The sequence below is a fragment of the Erithacus rubecula genome (genome assembly GCF_903797595.1).
Source record: "Erithacus rubecula genome assembly, chromosome: 16".
Taxonomy (NCBI): Eukaryota; Metazoa; Chordata; class Aves; order Passeriformes; family Muscicapidae; genus Erithacus; species Erithacus rubecula.
In genome coordinates, this window is record NC_136668.1 from 16446209 (window position 1) to 16454022 (window position 7814).

Genomic DNA, 7814 nt, shown 5'->3' on the forward strand with positions numbered 1-7814 from the left:
CCTCGGGGTGTCTCCCCAGCCTCTCCATCCAAACCTTGTGGGAATTCCACCTCTCCATCCCCTCTCCAGCTCCCTGAATGCTGTGCAGCATTTCCTCAGCCCCCTCTCCAAGAAAAGCCAAGGTGCCTGTGTGGCAGGAATTTATCCAGCTGCACAGGGCATGGCACATCCAGCAAAATCAGTGGAAATGAGCTGGAAAAGGAGGAGGCAGAGCCAGGGGAGTGGGAGTTTGTGCTGAGAGGTCTGGTGGAGGTTTTTGGCACAGCTCACAAGGGCACAGCACTTCCAGCTGGTATTTATGGGGCTGTTCTTTCCACTCAGGGTGATGAACAATCCTTTTTTCCTGGCTGCTGCTGCAATTGCTCACCTTTACCTAACGAATAATACAACCCTACTCTTTTCTCAGCTGTGTTTCAGCACAGCAAAACCCTTTGTTGCATGTGCTGGTCTCTAAAAGGATCTGCAAAATTGTGCAGATTTGACACATCCAAAGTTCTGCCGTCTCCCTGGAATAACCCGTGTCTCCACAGCTTTGTTCTCAGCTTTACAGAGTCTCTGTGGAGGAAAAACTGCCAGGAAAGGAAAATCATTCTGGAAAGAGCTTTTCTTCTTGTTTTTTGGCACAAAAGCTGTTCCAGAATAGATGAAAACCTGAGCAGAGAAGCTGAGCAGGACCTGAGCTCGTTGGGTTCAGGGAGGGGCAGAGCAGGGAGGTTCCTTTCCATCCTCCCCCTTGTTTAGCAAACACTTCTCCAGATCCCAGCAATCCTCTTATCTGGCACTTTCCCTGTGTCCCTTCAATCACTCTGGGTGTCCAGAACAAGTTGTCAGCCAAAATACCCTCTCAGAATGGTGTTTGTTTCCCAAAAACACTGGGTACACTGGGGACACTGGGGACACTGGGACACTGGGGACACTGGGGACACTGGGGGCACTGGGGACACTGGGAGCACTGGGGACACTGGGGACACTGGGGACCCGCTGGGTTCCACCGCATCCACGGTGCCCAGCGCTTCGCACCAGGGGGACAGCGGGGACAAACAGGCTGATCCCCCGGAGCCCCAGGAGATGAACTGGCAGGTGTCTCTGTAGCCCTGTGTGCCAGGAAAGGTTTCCAACAGGGATGGAGTCCGGAGCAGGGTCGGTGTTTGAGCTGTCAGAGCGCGGGAGGGGCTGGGGTGGGGAAGGGGTTTGGGGAGGGTTGAGTATCGGAGGATGCTGGGGATGGGGCAGGAAGGTGGGGAAGGAGTTTGGGAAGGGGTTTGGGGAGGGTTGAGTACCGGAGGATGCTCGGGATGGGGCAGGAGGTGGAATTTGGGAAGAAGTTTGGGGAGGGCGCGGGAGCTGCGCTGCCCCGCGTGGCCGCTGGGGGGAGCGGGTGAGCCGCGTGTGGGACCGGGAATTGTCGGGAATTCGGGAAAGGACCCCAAAACTGATCCCATTGACCCTGCTGTGAACGGGACCCCAAACTGATCCCATTGACCCTGCCATGGACAGGGACCCCAAACTGATCCCATTGACCCTGCTGTGAACGGGACCCCAAAACTGATCCCATTGACCCTGCTGTGAACGGGACCCCAAACTGATCCCATTGACCCTGCCATGGACAGGGACCCCAAACTGATCCCATTGACCCTGCTGTGAACGGGACCCCAAAACTGATCCCATTGACCCTGCCATGGACAGGGACCCCAAACTGATCCCATTGACCCTGCCATGGACAGGGACCCAAAAACTGATCCTGTTTCCCCCTTCCGTGTTCAAGAACCCCAAAACTCATCCCATTCCCCCCTGCCATGGCAGGGACCGTGAACATCATCCTATTCCCAGCCCCAAAAGAAATCCTGCTGGGGGGAATTGCGGCTTGGAAGCTCAGGGATGGCAGATTGCTGTAAATAAAGTGTGTGGGAAAGGAATTCTGTGGCTGTGCTCAGGAAAATGCCTTTTTGTGCTTAAAAGATGATTTCAAATGGGGTTAAAACTTATTTCAAACAGTGTCCCAGGCTGCTTGCAGTCCTTGGGGCAAGGCTGTGCCAGGGGAGTTGAACTACCCAAAGATCTCCTTGCAGGAGGGATGGATATTTGTGCTCAGGTGCTCCAGGTGTGGGTGGATGCAGCTCCCAGGAGCTCTTGCCAAGGATCCTCTCAGACCATCCCAGCAGGAGGAAACTCCCCAGGGAGTTAAATCAGCCACACACCAAGGAGGAATGGGGCACTTCAGACAGTAAAAAACTCCTGACCACCCTTCCCCTTTGAACAGCATTTCTTTACAAGCCTGTTTATGGAGAAAATTAAACTGCTTTAGTTGGGCTTCAGAGGCATTTACAATCTCAGTGGGGTCATAAAGGCACAGCAGGAAATAAACCCAGTGCTGATAATCCCTTGGTGCAGCCCAGAGCAGAGATCCTGCAGCCCTGCAGTGGGACATGGATCTTCCTGTGGGCAGAGCTGAGACAGTGGCACAGAGACCCCAGCAGCTTTCAGGGGTGATAAACTCCTTCCCCGTCCTCTCCAGCACCTGGGATCCTCCTGGTAGCCCTTGCTGGCCCAGCTCTGCCATCCCAGCAGCTCCAGCATCCCCTTCCAGCCCAGGAGTCAGATCCCCAGGACCCAGGGCTCCTCCTGTCCCCACACTCTGCCAGGGAGAATTGTTATTTTTACATCACTTGCTGTAAATGTTACAGAGGAGGGACAAATGACAGGATCCAAGGTCAGTTTCCATCACTGGGGTCTCCTGGAGGAGGCAGGTGAGAGCAGGAGGGGCAATTCCTGGTGGTGGAAGGGCTCTTGGTGAGGACACCAGCCTGATAAAAACCCTTTGTGTGCCAATATTCCAGCTGGGAACTGCCCCAGGACTCCCTGGGCTCCAGTTCCACCTGCACTGCAGCAGCTCTGCTCATCTGCTGCCCTTGGCATTTATTAAAAATCCTGTTTTGCTTTCATGTTTCCCAGTTCTGGGATTTTCAGGTAGGTACCTGAACTCCTGGGAACCACAACAGCTCACGGAGATGGCTGGCACATCTTTAAATAAAATAAAATAAATGATAACACACATAGGAAAAAGAGCCACAGAAAAGGTGCTTTGTTAAATCTAAAGGCTGAGAAAGATCCCACAGCCAAAAGCTGCACCCTGGGAGCTTCCCCAGGGGCAGCTGAAAGGAAATGTCATCCCCCCTGGCAGCATCTCCCTTCTCCCCTGCCTGCCCGTGGCTCCAGAAATGCCCCAGCAGTGTGAGCAAGGGAGGATTTGCTGCTGAGCCTTTGCCAGCCACAGGCAGAGCTGAGTGTGCAGCTGTTAATTACGGCTCAGCAGCAGCTGGACAGCTCAAAATCCCTTTGGATGCTTTGAAATGTTCCACCCGGGGGAAGCTGGAGGTGGAAAGGTTGTGGCTGGTGCTGATGGCAAAGCCCTGGAGACCCTGATTGCTGCACCTGCAGCTCCCTGGCTGCTCTAAAGGCATTGATGGGCTGCCAGGTGTGCTGATCCACCCATGGGCACCCTGCAGGAAAACCCAGCTGGAGAGGGGGTGCAGGGGGTAGCTCTGGGTGTTGTGGGGTGAAATCAGGGTGAGGGACAGTTCCTGCAGCCCTGGAGGTGCCCTGGGGCAGAGCAGCAGAGTGGCTGGAGCAGGGTCAGCAGAGGGACAGAGGGAGAGGATGAGATGATCTGAGGAGGAAAATCAGGAGGAAAATCCTGGCAGTGAATCCCATTGTGATCCCCTCCAAAACACAGGAGTCACCCAGAGCTGGGAAATCTCCCACTGGTTCTGATACCTGTTGTGAGATAGGACTGGGAGGAAGGCAAAACAGGATTGACTTTAAATGGTACAAAGAGAAATTTTATTACTAGATATTACAGAAAGAAAAACAACTTAGAATAAAACTTTACACTACTTTTCCTCCCCCCTCTTTTACACTTCTTTTATTTTTTTCACACAGAAAACAATTTAGTTAGTTTACTGTTTTTAAAACAGCTTTTTACCAATTTACTTGGGATAGGAGACTTTCCTTTTTGAGTTTATGGAGATTTCAGTTTATGGAGGAAACAAGGGCAGGACATGGACTGATTAAAAATATGATTTAAAATATGGAGGGGTTTGTGCCATGATTTCTTAAAAATCCTGCAGTTTGGTTTCATGTTTCACAGTTCTAAGATTTACCTGAATTCTTGGAAACAGTTATTAAAGATGGCTGGTGCATCTTTAAAATAATAATAATAAAAAATTTATAACCCACATAGTTATAGAAAAAGAGCCACAGAAAAGGTGCTTTTCAAAGTCTCAAGGCTGAGAAAAGAGTGCAACAAGAAGAAAATGTCTCTTTTGTTTTCTTCCTTTGGTGGCTGGGGAGTGTTTCAGCAGGTACAATTGTGGTTTCTATAAAAAGATTAAATGCATTGTAAAATACCTGCCAAGCCTGGCAGCAGCTGAGGCTCCCAGGCAGGCAGTGGATAACAGATCCCAAAGTTCACCCAGGAAAAGCAGAAATAAAAGTGCTGAATGCTGCCATCCCCGAGTTGTTTCTATTTCAGACCATCCTCACCGTGTTTTCTACACTAAATCAATTTATTCTTTTTAAAGAAAAGTGCATTTAATAATTTAATTGAATTTGATTTGAGCTCTTCCAGGTGTTTCCTGTGAATGTGACATTCCCTGGGGTGTCCCCTGCCCTGCCCTGCTCGGGGCAGCTCCTGGGACAGGATCCCACAGGGATGGGGCAGCTCTGCTTTATCCCAAAATGATGAACCCCAAAAGCAGCCAGGGCAGGGCAGAGCTGTTGGTGTCACCTGAGTGTCACCTGCCACAGGATGGCACCATTGTCCCCACCCTGGGCTCTGTGACTGGACCACAAACAACCAATTCTTTCTTTTTTAATTTTTTTTCTTTTTTCTTTTTTCTTTTTTTGTGGCCTCAGAGAGGAAGCCCAGCAGCTGCTGCTGGTGAAATTTCCTCTTGCTGAGCCCTCCCCACCCTCTGCCCTTTCAGCCTAAAATATCTGCTGTGGCTGGGAAGCTGCAGAATCACCTTCCCTTCAAGGCTTTGTGCATGTTGCTGTGAATTTTGCCCAAATCAGGGTGGAAACTACAGAAAGAAGGTGTGAAAATGGCTGAGGGTTAAATATGGCACAAGAGGTGAGTTAAATTTGGATGGGGAGCTCCTGGTGTTTGTTTTCTGGAAGGGAAAACACTGAATAAGAAGGGCAAAAACTGAATTGTTTTTTGCATTTATTGGACCCAGGGCTGGTTGTGCAAATCCCCCAGAAAGAGGAAAATCCCTGTGTCTGTCTTATCAAAGCCTGGCTTAAACCTGTGGGTTTAACAGAATCCATTTGTTATTTCACAGTGACATTTCCACAATTCTTGTGTGCAAAGCTCTGGTTTAACTCCTGTCCTGCAGATCCCTGGATGTCATCCTGGAAACATCAAGGGAATGTGAGCAAACCCCATCCTGGGGCTCCCTGCCCTGAGCTGGATTTTCCTCTGCAGGTTGGCAGGAAAGGTTTGCAAAGCACCTGAATCATCTTCCCATCTCTCCTTATTTTTACCTTTTGAAGGTTTTTAATAAGGGATTAAGAGTCAGGAATGATGTTTCCTCCCCAAGCAGGTGAAGGAGTTGGGGAAGTTGGATTTGGATCTCACCACAGGCGCTGCTCATCCAGCCCCAGGGGGGCAGAGCCACAGCAGAATGAGGTTTCCAGCAGGGAGCAGAGGGTCCCCAAAGGCAAGGCTGGGAAGGGAAAAGTCTCTGTGCAGCTTTATTTTGGTTTGTGTTCAACCCTGGGGCTGCTCCAAGTGGAATCAGTGATGTGCTGCCATGGAAACTGCAGCCTGCAGGGTGTGCAGCATCTCCGAGGAGCAATCCCTGCCCTGGTTGGGGAAAATCATCCCAAATCATCCCGAATCATCCCGAATTATCTGTGTGGTGCTGTATGGCTGAGGGGAGCCACGCTCAGGACTTTTGTCACACCCAGGAGGGGACACTGAAATGCCAGCACACAGAGCTGGGGTGTCCTGGCTGGAGAAGAGCTGATGTGCAAATCCAGAGATGCCAGCAGGGAGGGTTTGCAAGGGTTAACCTGACAGCAAACATCTCACTGAGCCCAGCAAAGAGGAGAAAAATTACTCAGCTTTAATCTACTTTGTCTCCAGAAATGTTCCATAAAAAAGGGGGAAAATAAATTCAGGGAGGGGCTTGTGGGCATCCTGAGAGCAGAAAAAGAGGTAAAATTAATCCTTTCAATAATCCATGATGAATGATTCACTCAGCTCTGTTATTCACAGCCACATCAGTTATCAGCATTCACACAGAATTACACTCACATGGAATCACACAGCCTGCTCTGAGTGGAAATGTGGGATTACTTCACATGGAATCACACACAGCCTCATCTGATTTTTAAGAAAAAAACAAAAAAAAAAAAAGTTAAAATAAGATGATGGCAAGTCCTGTCACTTTTCTGTGGCCTCCAGAGAGAGACTGAGATGGCTCAGAGGAGCTGCCCCAGGAGGAGTTTCATCCTTAAATTTCTGAGGAATTGTTTAGGAGTTTCCAGCCATTGTAAATGTGGGATTTCCTCCAGCTCTGACTCTCTGGTTGCTTTGATTCCACTTTTGGCCTTGAGACAACAAATATCTGTAAAACAATTCTGTGCCCCTCCAATGGAAGCTGAACTAACACTCTCTGCATTCTGAACAGTGATAATTACACTGGTAAAAATGATCCAGATGTTCTGCTTTAAAGTCAAACCTGCCCTAAACTGGGTTTTAGATTTGTGCCTGCAGGTAGTGCTATAAATAACATGTGGGGAATAGATCAGAGTGCTCTGCAAGCAGGGACAGTTCCCACCACAGATGGCAGAGTTGGATTATTTAAGAACCTTTCTGCTCAGGAATCACCAGGGTGACTCTTTTCTTTCTGATCCTTTCAGCTTTGAGCTGCTCCCACCTTGGCTTGGCTGAATAATTTCACCAGGACTCTGGAAATGTGGATTCCTGGCAATCCAGAGTGCTCTGGGTGTGAGTAATGTGAGGAGAGGAGGTGGTGACAACAGAGAGACAAAATCCCGTGGAAGGACAAGCATCAACCCAGCTGATGCTGAAAATCAGCTGCAGACCAGGATTTTTCTGCTGCCTCTCCTCTGATGTGCCTCAGAAAACCCAACCACTGGGAAATCCCAGGAATTCAGCTGCTGCATCCCGAATTTCCAGCTCAGCTCTGGGTACCAGTTGTATCCCAGGACTAGTGGGGGAATCTCAGAGAGCAGGGGGAAGCTTGCATTTAAAATGGAATAGAAGGAAAGATCTTTCCCAGGGGAGTGGGAGGCTGCGTGATCCAGCAGTGGGTAAAACCCTCAGAAATTCGGTGTATTCAGCTCCTTTTGGATAAAATCCCTCCCACGTGGGGAAAGGGGAGCAGGGTGTGCTGAGAACACACCCAGAGCTGCTCCTGCCCTCTCTGATCCGGGCAGGGATGGAGCCACACCTGCAGCAGCGAGTTCCTGGCAGAGTGGTGTGATTCAGCCCCGATGAATCACTCAGCCACTCTTTCCCAACCAGATCTTGGGATTCATCATTGTTAGAGCAGGAAGAAAAGGAGGAGGGGAGGAAAAACAGAAAAAAAATCCCACAAAAAACCCCAGTGCTTTATCCCCCTCTCCAATCGTTCCCAATTTTACAGATTAAAATTTTAGTTCCTTTTTTTTAGGCACCCCGTTCAGGTGGAATAAACTTTTGCTAATCCTGCAGAGGAACCTGCATTAAGAGGTGGAACATGGTCACAGCACTGGGTTCAGCATGGATCAGGCTCAGAACAGCC